We start from the raw sequence: 22,266 nt of genomic DNA, 5'->3' as shown, positions 1-22,266 counted from the left end.
GGTTGAAAGAGGCTTGTTAGGAATAACAAAAGACACATTTATTGCTCACATTACTTAGGAAATTCCAAGGATCTTAGAAGCTCTGAGCCAGGAATAGAGGAACACCAAATATATAGTTATTATAAATCACAACATCACAAGACCCCAGAGAGCTCCCTCACCCATTCCACCATGTGAGGACAGAGCAAAAAGACAGCTATCAATTAACGAGCCTCTTACCAGACATTGAATCTGTTGGTTTCTTGATCTTAGACTTCCCAGCCTTTAAGACTGTGGGAAATTCCTGCTATTTCTAAGCTACCCACTCTCTAGTATTTCGTTATAGCAACCCGAACAAAGACAGGGTGGTTTCGCTCATATGCCTGGTGGTTGGCAGAACTGATGGCATAGCGGCCTCCTCTGGGCTCCCTCTCTTTGCTCCCCATGTTTTCCCATCTTCTAGCAGGCTGATCTGGGCTTCTTCATTTAGTGACAAAAGAGGTCCTAGCAGCAAGCGAGGGCAAGCCCAGTGTTTTTATTTTTCAAGCTTCTGCTTGCATCACATTTCTTAATGCCCAGATTTACGAGGTAGAAAAAAAAAAAGACTCCATATCTTGATGGAAGGACAAGCAAAACCATGTGGCAAAGAGGAGAACGATCTGGGATGAGAAGAATTTGCAGCCATTTTACAACCTACCTAACTGTAAACATTTAAACAACAAGGATGTGGATTCATATTCTAAGTAGTCAGTGACTAAGTAGATGACTTAAATTACTACCCTCTCATCCTCACCCTCTGTGATTTGATTCCTAAAGGAAAGCTTTTCCACCAAGTTTATAGAATGACCCATGTTTTTGCTTTTCACAGAGCTCTCTTGTGCAAATCTCCTGTCCAAATGGGTTGACTGAGACATTTCTATAAATATACTATTTATATCAGTGATTCCCAAGAGAACAAGCACCCCACACACACACACCAAAACCCCACCCACAGAGACTTACCAGACATGAGGTAGGGGCACATAATGTGAAAACACTCAAACTGCACAATTTTATAGTTAGGAAATGAAATATATATAATTATTTTTATAATACAAATTACAGAATTTATCACGATAAAACGGAGAAATGGGTTTTAAAACTTGAGAAATGCCAACCAGATGATAGAGAGATCCCAGTTTCTAGGTATTCCCTGAGTTCAGTAGAAGCCATTTCTCTTCCGAAAGAGACCCTGTGGTCATAGGGTCCAGTTAGAGAGACAGCATCCCTGGAAAAGTGACAGGAATATTATTCTCCTGGCTGAATCCACCCCCTGGCTAGCTGGCACTTGGCAACCTGACAAGTGTTTTACATTCAAAAGGTCAAGTTCTGAGTGAATCTGCCCAGAGACTCTAGTACCTCTCACGCCTGGATGCGATCCATCCCCTGCCCCTGCCATTCTGACAGCCCTGGAAGAAGTGACCCCGGTCCCCAGTTTGGGCTGTCAGCACAATGACGGCAGCCCTTTTACTGAAGGTCAAACTCTAATTCTCACTCCAGGGAGCCTTCCTCCGCTCTCTTTCTCTCTTTCAGCTTGTCTACCTTAATAATTGTTGGGATTTTTCTGCTACTTTATAGTCTTCAAAACATCTTCCCTTTCACTTGATCCTCTCCAATAGGGAGAGGAGATCAGAACAATCAGAGTTTCCCTTTTGTAAAGACAAACTGAGGTCCAAAGAGACCAGGCAATTGAGTGTTGGGAGAAAGTGTGATATGTTGATTAAGAAAAAAGGCTCTGGAGTTAGACTCCTGCCAGTTACCAACCAAGTAACCTTGGACAAACTACATAAGTGCTCTCTGACGCAGTTTCCCTATATATAATAGATAGTTTTTCCTATTTCATAAGGTCTTTTTGTAAGAACGAAATATGATAAGACAAGTAAAATGCCAGGAGTATAACAATAGCACCATAAGCCATCAGTGTGTTTTTATTATTTATATTGCTTCTGTTGTTATCACATAGCTAGGGAATGGCAAAGTGAGGACTAGAACACACATCCATGGGCCTGAAAGCCATATTACCTATCTGCATCTTTCAATAAAGAGAGTGGGAGTTCTGTTCTGCTTTCTCAAATGAGAAGTAAGCTATCCCTTGAAGAGGTAGTCTAGAGGTCTCCTTTAAGCCAGTCTTCTTTTTTTTTTTTTAAAGATTTTTATTTATTTATTTGAGACAGAATGAGAGAGAGAGAGAGAGCACATGAGAGGGGGGAGGGTCAGAGGGAGAAGCAGGCTCCCTGCCGAGCAGGGAGCCCGATGCGGGACTCGATCCAGGGACTTCAGGATCATGACCTGAGCCGAAGGCAGTCGCTTAACCAACTGACCCACCCAGGCGCCCTAAGCCAGTCTTCTTAAAAGAAGATGTTTTCTTACAGCTTGCTAAGACTTCAGAAAAGAAACCCAGCTCTCCTGATAATCAAAGTTCTCGCTTCTACCCAGGAGTTTCAAATCCTTCCCAACCAACCTTTTATCGAATTTGTTCAAAACTCACCAAATATTAATTGTTGAGTTCTTTTTCCTCCTTTATCCCAGGGTAGTTGTTAATAAGTATGTTAGTGAGCAGGAAAAGATTATAAAATCAGCAATAGGGAGAAGAAGGAAAAAATAAGAGTCACGTGATGTAGTAATTGGGTGGCCAACTCCTGAATAACCCACAATTTGACTTTGCCCACCATAAAGAAAATTAGAAATGTGTAGTTATAGGTTGCAAAAATAAACAAATGAAAGCTTAGAAGCAAAAAAGAATTAAATTTCAAATATAATAGTGACGATATAGAAAAAAAAAATCAAATGGGAGAGAAAATTAAAAGTCAGGATCCCCAGGAAATACATTAAACCATGACTGTGAAAGACAAAGAGAATGAAAAAGAGAGAGAAAAACAACATAGAAATCTACCTTCATTGCACTGTGTCTGACCAAAGAACAGTATAATGAATCTGCCACTACCATTAAATTAAACACAAATTGCTTTTGTTTCTAATTAACATCTGCCTGGCCAAATGTGATGTGTGAAAGTCTTCTTTTTAATGCCTTTCCCATGCCACAGAAATATTACAACCAGAATGGAAGCTTATGGATGTTTTTCAATAGCTTCCTCTGAAGTAGAGGCCAAACCTTACAGAAGGTATATATGAAAGTCATTTGAATTCCAAATGCACTTATAAGGACCAGCTCCATTACAGTGCATAGCAAATGAATACACAATGAGGAGATATTCCAGACCAATTGTTCCAAATTATGCTTTAGATTATCTTCATTTCTCTTTTGAAAATATGTCTTGTTATTTTTAGCATAACATAAGAAACGCTTGACTTTTCTAGCATCAAATCCCACCTCCAATTTCTATAGTCGCTCTCCCTTATGCCTTTACACACCAGTCTGACCACACTGGACTTAGAATCTTGTCATTTCTCATCAACTCCTACCATATTTTAAAGCCCAATTCAAACCTCCCCTGCCCCATGAAACCTTTGCCAGCGCTCTCAGATGGAGTAAGGAATCCCTCCTCAGTGCTCTCATCACCTCATGTCCATGCATCTATTATTCTAGAGGTGGCCTTCAGCAAGAATCTTCCCCTTTAACATCTGAACTCACCAGGTTATGGGTATAGCCACAGTGCCCATATAAATAGATTGAAATAATAATCGAGTAACAAAGGGGTACCTGGCTGGTTCAGTCAGTAAAGCATGAGACTCTTGATCTCGGGATTGTGAATTCAAGCCCCACATTGGGTGTAGAGATTACTTAAAAATAAAATCTTAAAAAAAAAACTGAGTAACAGAAATCTATGGGAGCTAGCTTAAATTTAAAAGGGTGGAAAGGTGAGGTACAAATTATAAGCATACATGGAAAGCATACAAAATCCAAGCCAAGATCCTAGAAGAGACAGATACAAGAAATGGAAAGCCATCTGGAATCCAAAAGTCACACTCTCCCATATTCCATCACCAATTCACTCCTACAACTGCTTTGCACTACAGACTGACTATTCTACTATCAGATTACACAGCAAAAGGGGAGGATGGTGGTGACGGGACTCAGTTCCACCACAATTTTTGCACCTACAGGGCAGGAATCCAGCCATGCAAAAAGAATGCCTTGTTGTCTCCTCTTTGGTCCCAATTCCAAATTCCAGGGAAGGAATCAGAATGCCTAGTTTGAGTCAGATATCCACAGTGGTCCAATTTACTAAGTTCAGTTGGTCAGGGCTATATGATTCAAACACAGTTATTGAGGACAATGGAAACGGGGCCAAAGAGAAGAAAAAATCATTGTGAGCTAAGCAGACAGCCCAAAAGGTGACTCCTACACAGGTATTTTGTTGAATAGAAGGGAGAGAGGAAAAGAAGGAGTGAGTGAGGGAGGGGCAGAAGGAGGGAGAGACAAATCCAAATATATTTGGAGGGCTTCCCTATAGTGATCTGAGTCAAACCGGAAGGTTAGGAATTTAGTGTCTTACTGGAGAAACAATGAAATCCACTGGTAGTGACATCATCGATGTCCACATGCAAGTGATGAGTATCTGCAAGTAAGCGGCCACTGACAGGTACTCTTACATTTGACAACATGTGTGCCAATCAAAAGCAGAGATCTATAGCTTAGGAAAATAAAAAATAGGCAAAGAGTTCAATGAAGGGGAACCTGGGTGGTTCAGCTGGTTAAGCGTCTGACTTCGGCTCAGGTCATGATCCCAGGGTCCTGGGATCGAGCCCCGCATCGGGCTCCCTGCTCAGTGGGGAGTCTGCTTCTCCCTCTGCTCCTCTCCCTGCTCATGCTCTCTCTCTCTCTCTCCCTCTCTCTCTCTCAAGTAAATAAATAAATAAAATCTTTAAAAAAAAATGAGTTCACTGAAGAACCCAAAACCAAAAAAGCCATAACCTGTCAGTGTCATCTGCTCCAAACAACCCAGAGGTCTGTGGTCTTCACATTTAGTATGCATCAAATCCTGTGGGAGGCAAAGGAGAAACCCGTATCTACTCACACTGGTGTGTAAATGTGCACTTGCAGCAGACAGTTGGCTGCCCTTTGGCCCTCAGACTGTGAATAAGATTAAAGTCTTTGTATGACCAACAATCCCCAAAGTGTGGTCCACATCAGAATCTCAAACTAGAAATCTGCAAATTTAACAAGCTCCCGACAAGCTTCTTGTGCACAGCATCACTATGTAGTAGTAGGGTAGGCAGCCTCTAAAATGATCCTCAGTAATCCTCAAGCCACACCATCTTGTAGCCGCCACCCCTCCAACATTGTACCAGGTTTGGTCTATATGACCAATAGCAGGAGTAACAGTATGTCATTCCAAGATTAGGTTATAAAAAGATTTCAGTTCTAGGCTTGATCGATCTCTCTCTCTCTCTCTCTCTGTCTCTCTCTCATACTCTCTCTTTCTCCTTTTCCCTCTCCCTCCCTCTATCTTTCCTTAGACCACTCTCCTGGGGTAAACCATATGATGAGCAGCCCTAGGGAGAGAAGCATGCGGCGAGAAACTGAAAGCCTCCTGCCAACAGCCGCATGAATGAGCTTAGAGGTGGGTACTCCAGCTCCTTCAGAAACTGCCCCACCAGCTGACAGCTTGACGGCAACATCATGAGAGACTCTGAAATCAGAACCATTCAGCTCAGTCATTCCCAGATCCCTGACCCTCAGAAACCGTGAGAGATAATAAATGTCCATTGTTTTGAGCTGCTATGTTTTGGGGCAATTTGTTACACAGCAATAGACTATTAATACCAATAGCTAGTCTCCGTCCTGTGTGCCCTTCCTCTCCCTGATTACTACTCCTCACATCAAGGGATGAAGTTTAATTTTTTCTCCACTGAAATTTGGGTTGGTCCTAGGACTGATTTGAGCAATAGTAGGCTGCAGAAGTGACATTCTGAAATATCCGGACCCACATCCTAAGAGGACTAGCAGCTTCGGCTTCCTAACCCTTGGAACACAGACACATGCTGTGAGCCACCAAAGCCACGAGGAAAGGACATGTGGAGGAGAACCAAGGTGCTTGGTCTGGCATCCCCAGTTGAGCTCACAGCCAACAGTCAGCACTGCCTGTGTACCACGTGAGTAAACCGTCTTGGACATCCCACCCAATTGCGCACCCCGAAAGACTGCAACCTCACCTAACACCATGTGAAACAAAATTGCCCAGTCAACTGAAAGAACTGTGAGAATAATAAATGGTTCTTGTTATTTTAAGTCACCAAAACACACTGTCTTAGGCTAATAAATTTATTCTTTAATTGCATTCTGAGCATCAGTCTGTAAGTGAAGTATAGATAACTGTCCAAAGAACCTTTCTAGGCAAAGAATTCATGCCATGTAAGATAGTGCTGCACCTTGTATCTCCCTCGTACCCCCCATGATGTGGGTATCCACCGTAAGCCTACTTAGGCTTTTTGACATTGGCTCCCCCAATCTCATTCCTGCTTCTAAAACTACATGAAGAACTTCCCTTTCCTGAGATCTCCTAGGCCCTAGCACTTTCCTAACTACTTTACTTCTCTTGATGAAATTATTATAGCAACTCTAGGAGCTAGGTCCTTTTGTTAGCTCCATTCTCCATATGGGGAAACAGGCTGGGGAGGTAAGGAGCTTGCCCAAGCTCTTACAGAGCTAATACACAGTAGAGCCTGCAGTGGGACCTGGACACTCCGCTTCTGCATCCACACTCCTAACCACTATCCCATACCACCATCAAGTCTATGAGGTAAATTAGATGCTGTTATTACCTCTATTTTAGGGACAAGGACCTGAGGCTTAAGGACAGTGAGTCCCTGGCACAAAGTTCACACAGTTAATAAAGGGAAGAGCTAGCAGGAAAACTTCCACTAACACCTACATTCTTCAACGTAATCTTATTCTAGACCCCTACATTTGGAGAAAGTGCAGATTGCAGCAGAGTCTGGTCCAGTCACGTAATCTGAACTCTTGTAGACTTTACTTTGTCAGGTATTTTAAGAACGAGGGTCAGTGAATCACACATCTGTGGAATAAACTTGGCAGCTCCTTAATCCTCCCCACCTCCCTTTTGGAAGAGATCCTCAGAGCTTAGAACCACTGCCTTGAGTTCTTTAAATACTCTGCAAACGGCCCATTTTCAGGGACTCAGCAGAAACTCACCATATTTAGAAGTTCTGAGAGAAGAAAAAAAAAGTCAGCAAACATAGATCTGCAAAAGAGAGGTACTACTCCCTCTGTAATTGCTTTCATCCTGAAAACCCTTTTGCTCTGTCCTTGTCTTAACTTGTGAACATCACTTCCATCCAAGAAATTTTTTCACATCTATACCCTATAAACACAGTGAAAAAAGAAAAGAAAATTTCCCATACACTGTTTCATCTGACATTCATAAGCTTCTTTTAATAGCAAAAGGTATTTTACCTATGTAGCATGATGGTTTATTGAGATTTACTGCAGAATGATAATCTACTGAGATATTTCTCTGTGTCCATCTCTTGTCTATCAGGAAAAAAATGAATGGTATTTACCCCTCCCCAAAGTGCCTTTGTTCCAGGGCCAAAAAGGAAAGCTGCTTGACAGGGGTGGAAATAGGAGGGCTCTGATTACAACCCCAAATCACACTTGTAAGTCCTGAAGGCTTTGTCCAGGGTCAGGAGAGATGGGCTCTTTCTAATAGGGCTGTAAATACTCAGCCAGCAGCCCAGAGGGGATTTGGGTAAGGCATTCTAGGAGCAACTAATCTGCACCTAACTAGGTTATTCCAGAGTGGAGAGGAGTGGTCAGTCACTCGGTCCTTTGGTGCTTTGAGGGTAATCTGAGGTAAGATTCCTCAGGCCAGTGGGTGGGGGAATAAGAGTTGACCCTCCTCACACCTCGGGCCTATGAGGCATGGCCTCAAGAACCTCAGCAGCAATCCATCTTTACCCATCTTTGGGTAATGCTTTAATAGAAATCAATGCACAATGTTCTGGGGAACTCCATTAGATTTTTAAAAGGTCCGTATACATGGTTTATAGCTGCCATCTATATGAAGATTGCAAATAAAAGCTATTCAAGCTGTATTTAGTCAAAAATAAGAATTTTTTAATAGAATAATATGATGTCGGTTTCTTCTCTATCAGATAACAGAACCCTCTCAGCATTATAAAATAGAAAATGTATTTAGGATAGAAATGAACTGTGGGAGTTGCTGGGGAAGAAATGGTCTGAAAAGGGCAACTGGAGGATCAGAGAAGTCACTAACCAGCATTCCTGGAGCCTACACTGGGGGGATGAGCCAGAATGGTCGGAAGCAATGAGGGTACTGTAAAGCATACGCCTACTAATGCCAACATCGACATTGCCTGTTATATCTCTTCTCCCTTTGTAAGAGTCCCACTTGCACCCATTCAAAGAACAGAAATGAACCCCCAAATTCTACCTTTTGGAGGAGTTATGATGCTTTGGCTTACAAAGGGTCCTCATTCAACCTCTTCATTTTCATGCCTGTATGTAAGAATTGACAATGGTATTCTAGTTTTACTTCTCTGCAGGAGTTCTTGTCTCAAGCAGAATAAGCCTTCAAGTCTCAACTTAGTTGATTGTGACTTTATTGATTTTACAAAACTTCCAGAACAGTGAATGGATAAGTGATGGTTTTGAAACACGTTTTCGAGTTCTCCCACAAAAGGTGGGATGTAATTCAACCTCCGCTTGATTACAGGCTGACCACAGTGCCTTCTTCAAAGGGATAGAATGCAGCACAAGATATGCCATGAGCCCTAGGAGGTTAGATGACAAAAAGCAATACAACGTCTACTTGGCTTCTTCTCTCTCTTTAGAATATGTGCCTCTGGAACCCTGAGCTATCATGTAGGAATTCCAATTACCCTGAAGCCGCCATGCTAGAGAGATTACATAGACCTTGCAGAGACAGAGAGAGATGTTGGAGGAGCCCTGGTTGATCCAGCCCTCAGCTGTTCAAGATTCCCAGCCTAGGCAAGGAGCAGCTTTCAAATGACTCCCCTCTCCAGCTGCCAAGCTGCCCCCGCCCACACCAAGGAGAGCAGAAATGAGTTCTCCACTGAGCACTCTTCAAAATGCAGCTGTGTGAGCAAAAGAAATGTTATGACAAAAGTCATAAGTTTTGGGGTGGTTTATTATGGAGCCATACTGAAACAGGATGCAAAGCAATTTTCCAAATAAGCTATAGAGTTCTAACTTAGAGTAAAGTAGAGCTGCCAAAGATAAAACTGCCTATATACCAACACATCACTATGGAAGTTCATTCATCTGTGTCACTCATCTATCCAACCAACAAATATATATGAACTGTCTGTGTGCTACGGATTCAGTGGCAAAGACAGAATGATCTCTGCCTTGATGGAGTCTCATGCTTTAGATTACTGTGGATTAAAGAGACATTGAAGGAGTAATTTATGAGTGTTACAAAAGGGGAAGACTGGGATGCTCTGTCAGATAATAAGTCATATGTCTTTTCTAGAAATTTCTTAAAGATGTGTTCCTCTTAATTAGTAAGAGTCCTTTAGAATCTGGCAATGTTCTGGATATACAAAGCAAAAGAAAAGATGGTAATTTACAACTTCAGCAAATGCAGGCTACCTGTGTTATAGAGGTGTATGGTAGCTGCTTTCAACTGTGGCAGTCAGCTGTCCTTCCTCTGAATCAAACATACATAAACAAGATGCTAATTGTATCCTCTTTCCTGAGCCTACTTTGAAATTATTTATAATGATGAAACTGTAAGATCATCTTGTCTAAGAAACACTGCTGTGCAGAGTGGCCATAGGTTGGTTGCAAATCGATATTACGTACAAGGTCCATATTAGAAGCTAAAAGCTTTCTCATCAGGCCACTGATAATGAAGTTTGCTAACCATTCTAGTGCATAAAGTAGAATTATGAAAACTGATTCAGTCTAATTATCAAAGGGTTGGAGTTTTTCCACTGTTCTCAAAATGTAGCCATTGAAGTGGCTTGAAAACTCGTTGTCCAGAATTTAAATTGCCTATTGCCAAGGCTCAGTGACTGTTCCAGGGATGAACAAAAGTGCTTAAAATCTTCCGACTGTTTGATTACAGGTACTTACTTATCTGCCGTTTGCTCGGTCATGTACAACTGTGCAATTAAAACAAATGGTGGCACATAAAAGGCTGACTGAGGTAGATTTGGCCAGTGGGCAGAGAGCCAGTCTGTTAGAATGAAGTGCCAAGCACGGTAGGGAAAACAACGAACACAAAAGACACACAGGCCCCCATGCAACATACCCTCTTGGAGCTTACAGTCTAGTCGGGGAGAAAGACCAGTAAATGACATCAGTAAGACAGTGTGTAAGAGCTGTGTTGCAAAGGAGCAGTTCAGCGTGGCGTGGGATGACGGGACGCTACCCTGAGGAAGCAGCCTCTAAGCTGAAGGCTGTGTAGGAGTCAGCTAGGCCAAGGTGTGGGGGAAAGGGGAGAAGAAAGCCTGGTTCAGGCTGAGTCAGGTACAAGCTAGGACACTAGAAAGACTCAAACTGTTAGAGGAACTAAAAAAAAAATTCAGAATGGTTGGAAGATGAGGAGGCAAAATAGTGTGAGAAGAGGCTGGACAGATAGGGAGAAGGCCAGCTGGGTCATGAAGGACCTTGTAAGCCATTTTAAAGAGGTTCGACTTTCTGTGCCTTAGATTTCATTTCTAACATGAAAAAGAGGAGTTTAGCTAGCACCTCAGTTTTGTTCTTTAGAAAGATATTCAATTTGGGCGCCTGGGTGGCTCAGTTGGTTAAGCGACTGCCTTCGGCTCAGGTCATGATCCTGGAGTCCCTGGATCGAGTCCCGCATCGGGCTCCCTGCTCGGCGGGGAGCCTGCTTCTCCCTCTGATCCTCCCCCCTCTCATGCTCTCTGTCTCTCATTCTCTCTCTCGCAAATAAATAAATAAAAAATCTTTAAAAAAAAATAGAAAGATATTCAATTTTATGAGGATCTCTAAAAATCAGGTAAATGGAAGAATCAGTTCTTCTCTGGCCTTAGGTCAAGACAGCAGAGAACATGGAGTTGCCATTCTCATGCTCACATTTTTGTCTTCCCAAGACCGGTAGCAGTTTACTCCTTTTCGCACTCAGCCCTGACCTTTCTCTGCCCAGCAGATTGGAGAGGGAGGCCACAGAATGAAGTCTAAAAGCTTCAAAAATATCATTTTTTGTTCTTAAGAGGGAATCATGCAGCAAAAAGGATAAGGATTACTGTTTCAGAAAAGCACAAGACTAAGTAAATATTGAGAGTTTAGAATTGTCAAAGATTTTATTTTTAGCATGAGAAAGACTCCTGCACAGAACATTTATTCCTTTTATCTGGGTCTCGGAAAAATCATGTATCTTGTAGTTTACTAGTTTACTATACAGCACATGTGAATACACTACCAGCACTTGGTAGCAACCATTTTTACTACAGGCAAAGTGATTACACATCTGTAAATTTACCAAGTAATGGAATGACCTCCTCCCCTGAATGTTGTTGACCTCTTTGCAGAAAGAGCCTTACTCAAGTGTAGGATGCTTCCTAGATTGAGTGCTAGACATTTAACGCACCTAGCATGGTACTAGGGAGTGAGAAAAATAAGAGATGAATTAAATACAAGTCATAGTCCATTGAAAGTCCAGACATAGACTTATGACATAGGGCAGGCAGGACTTCAAGAGCAAAATCTTTACACTCGCCTGTTTCCTGAACTGACCAGGGAAAACTCATAATAAAGAAACTCCTTAACACTAAGCAAAAAGACAAGGATTAGTATTAGTTCTCTATTGCTGCTATAATAAACTACCACAAATTAGCGGCTTAAAACAACACAAATTACCTTATATTTACAGTTCTAGAGATTAGAAGTCTAAAATGAGTCTTACGGGCCAAAGCCAAGGTGTCAAGAAAGCTGTGTTCCTTCTGGAGGTTTTAGAAGATGCATTCCTCTCCTTTTCCTATTTCTAGAGGCTTTCCCAATTCCTTGGCTCATGGACCCCTTCCCATCACTCAGTCCTGTTGTCTCATCTCCTTTTCTGACCTTCCATCTCTCCCTTATAAGATTCCTTATAGGGGTTTCTGGGTGGTGCAGTTGGTTAAACACCCAACTCTTGGTGTCAGCTCAGGTCATGATCTCACGGTTGTTAGATGGAGTCCCACATCAGGCTCCATGCTCAGTGAGGAGTCCACTTGGGGTTCTTCCTCTCTCCCTCTCCCTCTGCCCCTCCCACTCATGTTCTCTCTCCCTCTTTATCTCTCTCAAATAAATAAATAAGTCTTTATTTAAAAAAAAAAAGAATCCTTGTAATTACACTGGGCCCACCCAGATAATCCAGGATAATTTCCCTGTTTCAGGATCCTTACCCTACATCCATAATGTTCTTCTTTTTTTCTTTTACCTCAATATAAATGTAACAAGGCGGGGAAATCCTTAATTTAATCATATCTCACCATCCCTTCTGCCATGTAAAGCGGCACTGTCACAGGTTCCAGGGGTTAGGACATGGATATCTTTGGAAGGCCATTATTCTGCCCACCACAACAAGAAGAGAAGAATCTGTAAAGTCGGAGAGGGCAAGATTCTGTCGGGTTTGTTCAACATCATCCCCAACACAGTACCTGGCTCATCATCAGTAATCAGCATACACCAGCTGAGTAACTGAATAAATAAATAAGGAAAGATAAATGATGTGCTATTTCCTGCACTAACTCCTCTTGTGAATAAGGAATAGATGGTTCCAAAATCTGTAATTTGCTGTCTCTTAAAAATCTGAAGGACTGAATGGGTACTGAGTGCCAGTTTGGGAAGATGAAAGAAAAAGTTTTGGAGACTGATGTTGGTGAAGGTTGCACAACAGGATGAATGTATTTAATGCCACTGAACTGTACACTTTAAAATGGCTAAAATGGTCAATGTTATGTATATTTTACCACAATAAAAGAATATGAAGAAGTCAAGTCAAGAAAAAAATTATACAATGGGCCTTTACCAAAACAATACCTGACCTGGATATCCCTCCTAGAATAATTTCCTGGAGAGAAAGGTGTGGAAAATCCTCAATCCTGGGGCTGAATCTTCTTCTCATCATTTTGTTTTTCTCCGAAAGCATTAGAATTTGTGACAGGTCATGTTCACTATGAAAAAATGTTTTCCTTTTGCTTTTTGAGTTACACTAATATAGGAGAGATGAGTCAAGCAAGCGGATTTTTATTTGGGCCTTTGGCTAGTTTATTTTTCTAAGTATTTTCATTTGTCTACATCATGATTTTAAACTCATACACATACACACACTCCCTCTCTCTAACACACCTACAAACTCATACACACGTACACACTCACGCACAAACCTGCAAGAAGTCAGAGCTTTGCTCAGACCCAACAACTCTGTGAAGTGAATTTTTCATTGATTTATCAGTTCATTTGAGCAAACTGCAGACACAGCCTCGGAAAGACCATTCTCAGAATAGATGGTCAACTTTTATCCCAGAGCAACAACTAGGAACCAATTAGAGCCATTCTCTTCAATGGGGCTTATTATTGGTGCTAATCTGTGAATAGAAGTGTCCAATTGTGAGAAAGGTTAGCAACCCCAAATAACATGCCCATAAGGTTTATTAGGCTTCTGCCAACACCTTTAGGCTGCCTTAATTGCTTCTTCAGGGCTGGTTTCACACAGAGAATGGAGTCATTTCCAGTGCTCTAGCCTAGTTCTCTCAGCTTCAGGTGTGGAAGGCAGGGAAGAGCACAGAAAACTTGGGTCACTCTACTCAACCTATAAAAGAGGTATTTTAAGGAACTTACACAACATTGCACAACTAAAGTCAGCAGAACAGAACCTGGGGCCCAAATCTGTCTTACTCAAAGTCTATTACATTTCTACTACATCACACACTAACCCACTACTGAAGAGTCAGCCCTCAGAAAAAGAACAAGCCAATGTGTGCCCTCCACAAATATTGTTCAGTTCTTCCTATCCTGGCCCCCTTTCAGCAGCCCTCCTTCTCATACTCTCACAGGAGTCCAGTCCCCTGCCACACACACCCGTTAAGGAATAAAGCAGTTGGTGAAACGAACTTTTAAGTCAACTACAGCTAGAACTAACTGTGTGCTTACTCTGTGCCTGGACCTGTGTTAAATGTCTCACATGTGTTATGAAAAATATTTTGTAAAGTCTTATTCTTAGATATGATTGGTGACGCTGAAGTCTGAGAAATCACCAGCAAAACCAGAGCCTGAATTTATGACACCAGACTGAGTTCCAGGCCTTTCTATTCCACCACATTGCCCTTAGGGCCAAAACATACAACTCCATCTTCCTAACCACAGTGAATGTCAGTAAGTGGAGTACAATATTGACTTTGTCATATAAACAAAGCAGGCAAGGGAGAGAGTAGAGATGGCAAAAGAACAAGGAGCCCTTAGCCAAGGGAAGAAAGGACTTTTCTATGAACAAAGCTCTCTTACATTTTGCTATCAAAGAATTTCTTTATAGCAGGAAGGACTCTATGAAATACATTTGTGTTGGAAAGCACAAGAATGTATCAATATTTCTTCTGTGTTTTCTGTCTTGGGTTGAAGGAGCGTGGCAGAAATTGTTCCTTCCAGCAGGAAGCTAACCCTGATTCTAGCAGATAAATAAGATAAGATGGATCCAGAGTCAGTCTTCATAGTCCCAAAGTCCTCTCACTCCTCTGACGAACATCTTAGAAAACTAGATCAGACGTTTCCTAAGAGATTTGCTCACAAGAGGTTCATTATTCTTTGAATCAGGCTGGAGTAAAAATCCCCCTGTGAAACGGAGGGAGGGGGTGCTACCCCTTGGATAGCTTAATGTTATTTCCTGTCTCAAGATCTCCAGGGCTGAGAGTGCTCACCCTTGAGCACCCCTTTGCAAAGTCGGTAAGGGGTGTGGTATGCAAGGAAAAAAGACTTTTCATAGAGATTCGGAGCAAGAGAAGATTCAAGCTGGATCTTGATTTTTCTTTTCTCTTCTTTTCTTTTCTTTCTTTTCTTCTCTTTTCTCTTACTAAGCCAATGAAACCACCCAAGAAATTGCTTCTACAGACCAAAAAAAACTGAAGGTTTGAAAGGAAGGATTCTAAGCACTTACTTTTTGGCTTTGTGAAAAGAAATTTTTTTCTCTGAAATTAAGCACAGAAGCAAGCTAACACCACCAAACCAGTGGTAAACAACTTTGACAGAAACTAATCAGGACAAATCAGTGTGGCAGGGATATTTGGTCTCCTTTGAAAGTGCCGGAAAATCATACAATTGTCAGACAGTAAGTGTCTAGCCTGCAAGCCAGGACAATGCAGGAAACTTCTCATGGATGAAATTAATACACAGAAAATCCCTCAGTGGGCAGCAAGTACTTTCCAGGGAAGTTTGCACCTGAGCTTAGGAAGAATCAGAGTCAAATGCAACAGACAGTTCTGGGACAGAGCTAAGCTGACCAACAACATGGTTTTTATGCCTATCACTTGAACTTGTAAAATTTAAAGAGTTGAAGAGAAGAATTAAATCTTCCACTGACAAGTCTCCTGGAGAGCTTTCTGTTCTCTTGTTGGTTATGGCATTTGAGAACCCCAAGCAAAGTGGTCCTAGTGGAATGTGCAAGGAAAATTCCACTTCATCTGACTGACATTAAGTTAGAGTTAAATTGTGAAGTTAGCAGAAGCCTCGTGATATAACTGGAAAATAAAACACCTGGGTTCCCATACTGGCCTGGCCGCCATCTCCATGCGGAATCAATGCTAGACCTTATTTTTAATCTCTTCTGCAAAATGAGCGTTTTGATTAGATTGTCTCTAGCATTCCTTTAGGCCTTCACAATCTAGATTTCTAAATTCATCTCTGGCCCCTTTTATTTCCCTCTATTCCAAGTCCTTCTCCCCCAGTTTTGTCACTTGCCTACTACATTTCAAGGCAGAAGACTGACCCATGTTAATGTCTGTAAATGTTATTTGATTCAAAATACACACACACACACACACACAGCCAAAAGGATAAACGTTTTATGATCTTCGTTTTGCACATGCAAAAGCTGAGACTCAGAGAGATTAAAGCATTTGCCCAAGATCAAAGTTCAAGAAGAGTGTTATACCAGAATTTGAATCCAGGACCATCTAACTCTGAAGTTCACATTCTCCTTGCTATATCTTACAGTCTCTCTCTGTGGCTCTGGACCTTTCCTATGAGTCCCAGGGCAAATGGCTCTTTTTCTCTCAGCTTGAAACTCCTAAGGAACAAACCTCTGTTCCCCATCAAAGCCTATTTGTCCTATCTCTGATTTCCTCAAATGCCTATCAGTTTTGCACACATTTTCTTTATAACTGGGAGAGGATAACCTATTCTAATAACCTATTCTAACCCATTTATAAAAAAGAGGAAGAGGGGCACCTTGGCGGCTCAGTCCATAAAGTATCCTACTCCTGGTTTTGGCTCAGGTCACGATCTCAAGGTTGTGAGATTCAGCCCTGCATCGGCTTCCACGCTGAGTATGGGGCCTGCTTAAGATTCTCTCTCTCCCTCTCCCTCTGCCTATCCCCTGCTCACATGCGCACGCTCTCTCTCTCTCTCTCTAGAAAAAAAAAAAAGAGGAAGAAACTGAAGCCCAGACAGGAAGGATTTTTTTTTTTTTAAAGATTTTATTTATTTGACAGAGAGAGACACAGCGAGAGAGGGAACACAAGCAGGGGGAGTGGCAGAGGGAGAAGCAGGCTTCCCGCAGAGCAGGGAGCCCGATGTGGGGCTCGATCCCAGGACCCTGGGATCATGACCCGAGCCGAAGGCAGCCGCTTAACTGACTGAGCCACCCAGGCGCCCCAGACAGGAAGCATTTTGCTCATACAGAGTTATTTACACGTAAGACCCAAATATAACCCATCAAACCCAGCTATCACATTTTAGGCTTTTTTAAGCTTTAAGCTGTCACACAGTCATGACTGCTAAAATATCACTGAATTATCTCTGATTAATGAATTAATTCTCATAGGTAATATTTTTTACAAATAAGATACATTTTCTTCCATAATAAAAGGAATACGTGTTTATTTTTGACCATTTGGAAACTAAAGCAAAGCAGGACAAGAAAGAAATCCATTCGTAAATCACTCAAAGAACACTATTAATTTTACCAAATTTATTTCCAGTACTTTTTTCTTTCTCTTTCTTTTCCTTGGCATCATTTCAGGTTTTTTTTATAAAACTTTTTTTCTGATTATAAAAATAACATGTGGTCTACAAAGAGATACCACTGCACACCCATCAGAATGACTAAAATTTAAAAGATTCACACCATCAAATACTGGCAAGGATATGGAGCAACCAGAACTTGCTTACATTGTTGGCAAGAGTATAAAATGGCTCAACCACTTTGGGAATGGGCTTGGCGGTTTCTTACAAAACAAAATATATACTTACTCTATGACCCAGAACTACACCCAGGTATTTACCCAAGACAAAAACACATGTCCACAAAAAGACTGTATAAGAATGTTCATAACAGCTTTATTTATAATAGCCAAAAGCTGGAAATAGCTTAGATGTCCATCAATAGGAGAATGGAAATACCAACAGTGGTACATTTGTCCCACCCCAGCAACAGAGAGGAACTCTGTTGGTTCCTGCATGGTCTGGATCTCATGGTCCAGAGAGGAACTCTGCATGGTCAAATCTCAAAAACATTATGTTGAAGGGGTACCTGGGTGGCTCAGATGGTTAAGCATCTGCCTTCGGCTCAGGTCATGATCTCCAGGTCCTGGGATCAAGCCCCATGTCGGCTTCCCAGCTCAGCGGGGAGTCTGCTTCTCCCTCTCCCTCTGCCTCTCCCCCTGCTTGTGCTCTCTCTCTCTCAAATGAAAAGATAAAATCTTAAAAAAATTTTTTAAAAAGGGGTACCTGGGTGGCTCAGTCATTGAGCATCTGCCTTCCACTCAGGTCATGATCCTGGGGTCTTGGGATCGAGCCCCGCATAGGGCTCCCTGCTCTGCGGGAAGCCTGCTTCTCCCTCTCCCTCTGCTTGTGTTCCCTCTCTCGTGGTGTCTCTCTCTGTCAAATAAATAAATAAAATCTTTTTAAAAAAATTTTTTAAAAAACATTGTTGAATAAAATAACTTTATATAAAAGCCTACATACTATATGATTCCATTTACATGAACTTCTGTGACAGGCAAAACTAACCCGTCCTGGAAAAAAAATGAGCACAGAAGTTGCTTTGTGGAAAGGGACTGACCGGGAATGAAGGAACTTTCCAAGGTGATGACAATGTTCTGTATCTTGCTAAGGATTTGTCAGGTGGATGCATTTGTCAGAACCCACTGAATGGTACATAGAATTTGTGCACTTCATCGCAAGTAAATCTTACCTTATAAGAAAAAAAAGGTACACAACAAACACTGAATTTTAACAATAAGCATAATGAAGTATTTGGGCACAGGAACATTGAGGCCAACAACTTATTTTGAAATGTATCAAAAAATAAAATGGATAAATAGAGAAATGGGTAGTTAAGTGATGGAGCATAGTAAAATGTTCATTGTAGAATCTAGATGGTGGGTATATGGGTATTCACTATAAAATTCTTTCATATTTTCTGTATGTTTGAGAATTGTCATAATACAGGGGGGAACGTAGGGAAAAAAAGTAGAAAGTATGGGAAACTCAAGATGTTCAAAGAAAATAAGACTCTTCCAAAGCGCTAATACCCAACAACAATATTGAAAACAACAGTGAATTGCTTTCCATCCTTTTTTTAATATTTATGGGTAAGGGGAGGTGTTTTACAAAATTAGTACCAAAGAGGTATAAATCTTCCTATTATGAAGTAGCATTTTATGAATGGCACTTTCCCAATTATTCTTCAAAAATATTGTATTATAATTTATTTAAATTTATTTTGGATATTTTAGGTTATTTTTCACTGATAAATAAGTTTGATGAACATGCACAAGTAAATAGATATTTTGCCTAGGGCCTTATAGCTACCTAACACTGTTACCAAAAGGAAATACTTTTCAAAGCAATATAACACTGTGGTTTAAAGGGTGGAAATACATCTGGCTCCACCACCTACTAACCTGTTTCCTTAGGAAATGTACTAAGTCTCCCTAGATCTATTTCTTCTTCTGTGCTCCAAGGTATTATTCTGGAAAGTGCCTAGCACTGTGCCTGGCACATAACTAATGCTAAATAAATGACAGTTATTATTATTTCACCCAGTCATGTTATTTGTGCACAGTGACAGCTAATTGAGAATATTTCTGACAAAAGAAATATTCAGGGAGACACAGCAAAAACCATAGATATAACAAAAAACCCATCTAATTTGACTTAGTAACACCACATCTTGCAGTTTCAATTCTATAAGAGGTACTCAATAAATATAAGCCGAATAAATTGGTGATGAATGAATGTATAAATAAGAGGGCAGCTACCTGACTTTAATTCACCTAGGCATGAGGGCAGGCTCAACTTCCCTTGTAAGCTTTTCCTGGCCCTGTCCCTCTGGAAACAGCTGAATACATCTGTCTTTGTTAGCTGAAATTACATGGGATGCCTCAACTTGGAGACCAGAGTTCAAAGTCTGGCCTCTATCTCTAATTAGCTGTGTCTTCGGACTAAGATACTGGTAAAAAAAAAAAAAAAAAAATTCGCATTATGCTATGACTATTATGATAGTCTCTAATGAGGGAGGGGTACAGAGCATGTCATGATCCCCCTTGTTCAGATGTGGAAACTGAGGCACAGAGAAGTGAAATGATTTATCCAAATTTCCTCCTCCAGACCAAGAGGCAGTCAGGTAAACAACCTCCACAGGCCCTTCTGGCTCCAAGGGGCTTAGGCTGCAAGTAGCTTCCGCCATAGACTATCCTTCATGCCTCATCTTTCTGTGTTCCCTCCCCCTGCTCCCTTCCCCAAAGCCAGCAGCTGTGCCAGGCTGTGCTGGGGATTTTTGACAACAGAGGGGGCTGCCGAGCCAAACTGGGCTTTCTCCAAATAAAGAAGAGAAGCGTGCCTGCCTGCTGAGATGCAGCCTGAGTTCCTCATTCCATCCTGAGTTCTGGGAATCCTCTTGGGTCACAGTAGTACAAAATACTCTTGGAATCGGTGGTACAAAATATAATCCTTGAGGAATATGTGCTCTGGTCCTCGCTCTGCCAGTAGCAACCTGTCACCCCAAGAAAGTCCCTTCATAGAAATGTAAAAAATGTCCTAGCTCAGGGGTTCTCAAACCTGGCTGCACATCAGAATCTCCCAGGCTGTTTACTGAACATACACAATCCAGGCAGATACCAGCACGGCCCAGCCACGGTCAACCCCACTGTGTTCTTAGACATGGCCATGCAAGGCGAGCCCTTGGGCCGCCACTCCTTCATGCTGTTTGCAAACAAAGTTCTAAAGACAGCAGAAAACTTTCATGCTCTGAGCACTGGGAAAAAGGATTTGGTTCTAAAGGTTCCTGCTTTCACAGGATTATTCTGGGATTTCTGTGCCAGGATGGCGACTTCGCATGCCATATTGGCACTGGTGGCAAGTCCATCTATACGGAGAAATTTAATGACGAGAATTTCATCCTAAAGCATATGGGTCCTTCCATCTTGTCCATGGCAAATGCTGGACCCTACACAAATGGTTCCCAGTTTTTCCTCTGCACTGCCAAGATGGAGGGCTTGGATGGCAAGCCTGGTCTTTGTCAAGATAAAAAAAGGCATGAATATTGTGGAAGCCATGGAGCACTTTGGGTCTAGGAACAGCAAGACCAGCAAGGTCACCATTGCTGACCATGAACAAATCTAATAAATCTGATTTGTGTTTTAACCATCAGACCATTCCTTCTGTAGCTTAGATGAGCACTTCTTCACCCTCACCTGCTCAAAATATCCTATAATCTTTGTGTTCTCATTGCAGTTCTGTGGGTTTCATATTTTGCTTATCCCCTCCAACTCTAGCGGGATTGCAGAGTTAAGTTCATCATATAAAATAAGAACTAAACCAAAAAAAAGAAGAAGGAGGAGGAGAAAACACACAATCCAGGGCCCCATCCTAGACCTATTAATCTCCCAGAATCTCCAGGGGTGTAACCTGGAAATCTATAACTTGCCAATTTAAGCCCAGGACTTTCTAATACAGAGACATTTTGGGGAGCCACTAAATTAGATAAATTCAAGGTTCTTTTTTTTTTCCTTCTGAGATGTAAACTCGAAATGTGTCAACCTCTCTCCTGCTCCCATAAAATATAACTCCTTTTATTTCTGGTTTATTGTTCATCAAATGCTTAGAGAACTGTCTTATGATTTGAAGGCAGAAATACAGCAGAAATAGAACATGAGCCACAAATGTGAGCCACATTTTAATTTTACATTTTCTAGTAGCCACTTAAAAAAAAAGTTAAAAGAGGGGCGCCTGGGTGGCTCAGTTGGTTGTCTCTGCCTTCGGCTCAGGTCATGATCCCAGGGTCCTGGGATCGAGCCCCACATCGGGCTCCCTGCTCAGTGGGGAGTCTGCTTCTCCCTCTGACTCTCTCCCCACCTGTGTTCTCTCTCTCACTCTCTCTAAAATAAATAAATAAAATCTTTAAAAAAAAGTTAAAAGAAACAGGTAAAATTAAGTTTAATAGCATATTTTATTGAACCCAATATATGCAAAATATTATCCATTTCAACTTGTAATAGATGTAAAAATTACTGAGCTATTTTACATTTTTTTCTTTTGTGAGGTCTTCATGGTCTTGCATGTATTTTACTTGTACAACATTCAATTTTTTTAAATTTTTTATTATTATGTTAATCACCATACATTACATCATTAGTTTTTGATGTAGTGTTCCATGATTCATTGTTTTGCTCTATAGCCACATGTAGCCAGTGATTACCCATATTAGTCAGAGCTGTTAAACCACATCAATAGGAAGTAGTGCAATAATCCATTAGCAGTGTCCATGATGAGCATGAGTTTGGGGGGGAGGCACACGTGACCTCTAGTTGTCATCACTGGGTAGTGAACACCAAATGACCTGATTTCTAGTTCTCTAGAGATCAGGCAAAAGGACAAAGGTCAGAGGGGACTCAGCCTAGGACTCACTCATGAGGAGGAGACAGAAATCCACACTAGTGGTTAGTGGTTAGAAGCACTGCAATCAAGTATAACAAACATTAAAATAAGTAAGACAAAGATTTAGCCAGGAATGAGTAGAATAAGCCCAAGCACCAGCACTTGAGAATGTAGGTCGTATTCATTTTATGAAAATAATCTTCCTAACTCAGGGTCAGTCTAATGGGCCTATTGAAGGGCTA

The 22,266-nt window shown here is 41.4% G+C and overlaps 1 long non-coding RNA gene and 1 pseudogene across 2 annotated transcripts in view; one reads left to right on the top strand and one right to left on the bottom strand.

The window, feature by feature from the left end:
• The window catches only part of LOC145722596 (uncharacterized), a 373,387-nt gene that overhangs the window by 307,657 nt on the left and 43,464 nt on the right, over nt 1-22,266 (bottom strand). The window lies entirely within an intron of this gene.
• On the top strand, nt 4,486-20,984 carry LOC115939950 (peptidyl-prolyl cis-trans isomerase A pseudogene; annotated as a pseudogene).

This window comes from Leptonychotes weddellii, chromosome 7, assembly GCF_054177405.1.
Source record: "Leptonychotes weddellii isolate Sample4059 chromosome 7, ASM5417740v2, whole genome shotgun sequence".
Taxonomy (NCBI): Eukaryota; Metazoa; Chordata; class Mammalia; order Carnivora; family Phocidae; genus Leptonychotes; species Leptonychotes weddellii.
The sequence above is the reverse complement of the archived record's forward strand: the minus strand, read 5'-3'. Positions and strand labels throughout refer to the sequence as shown.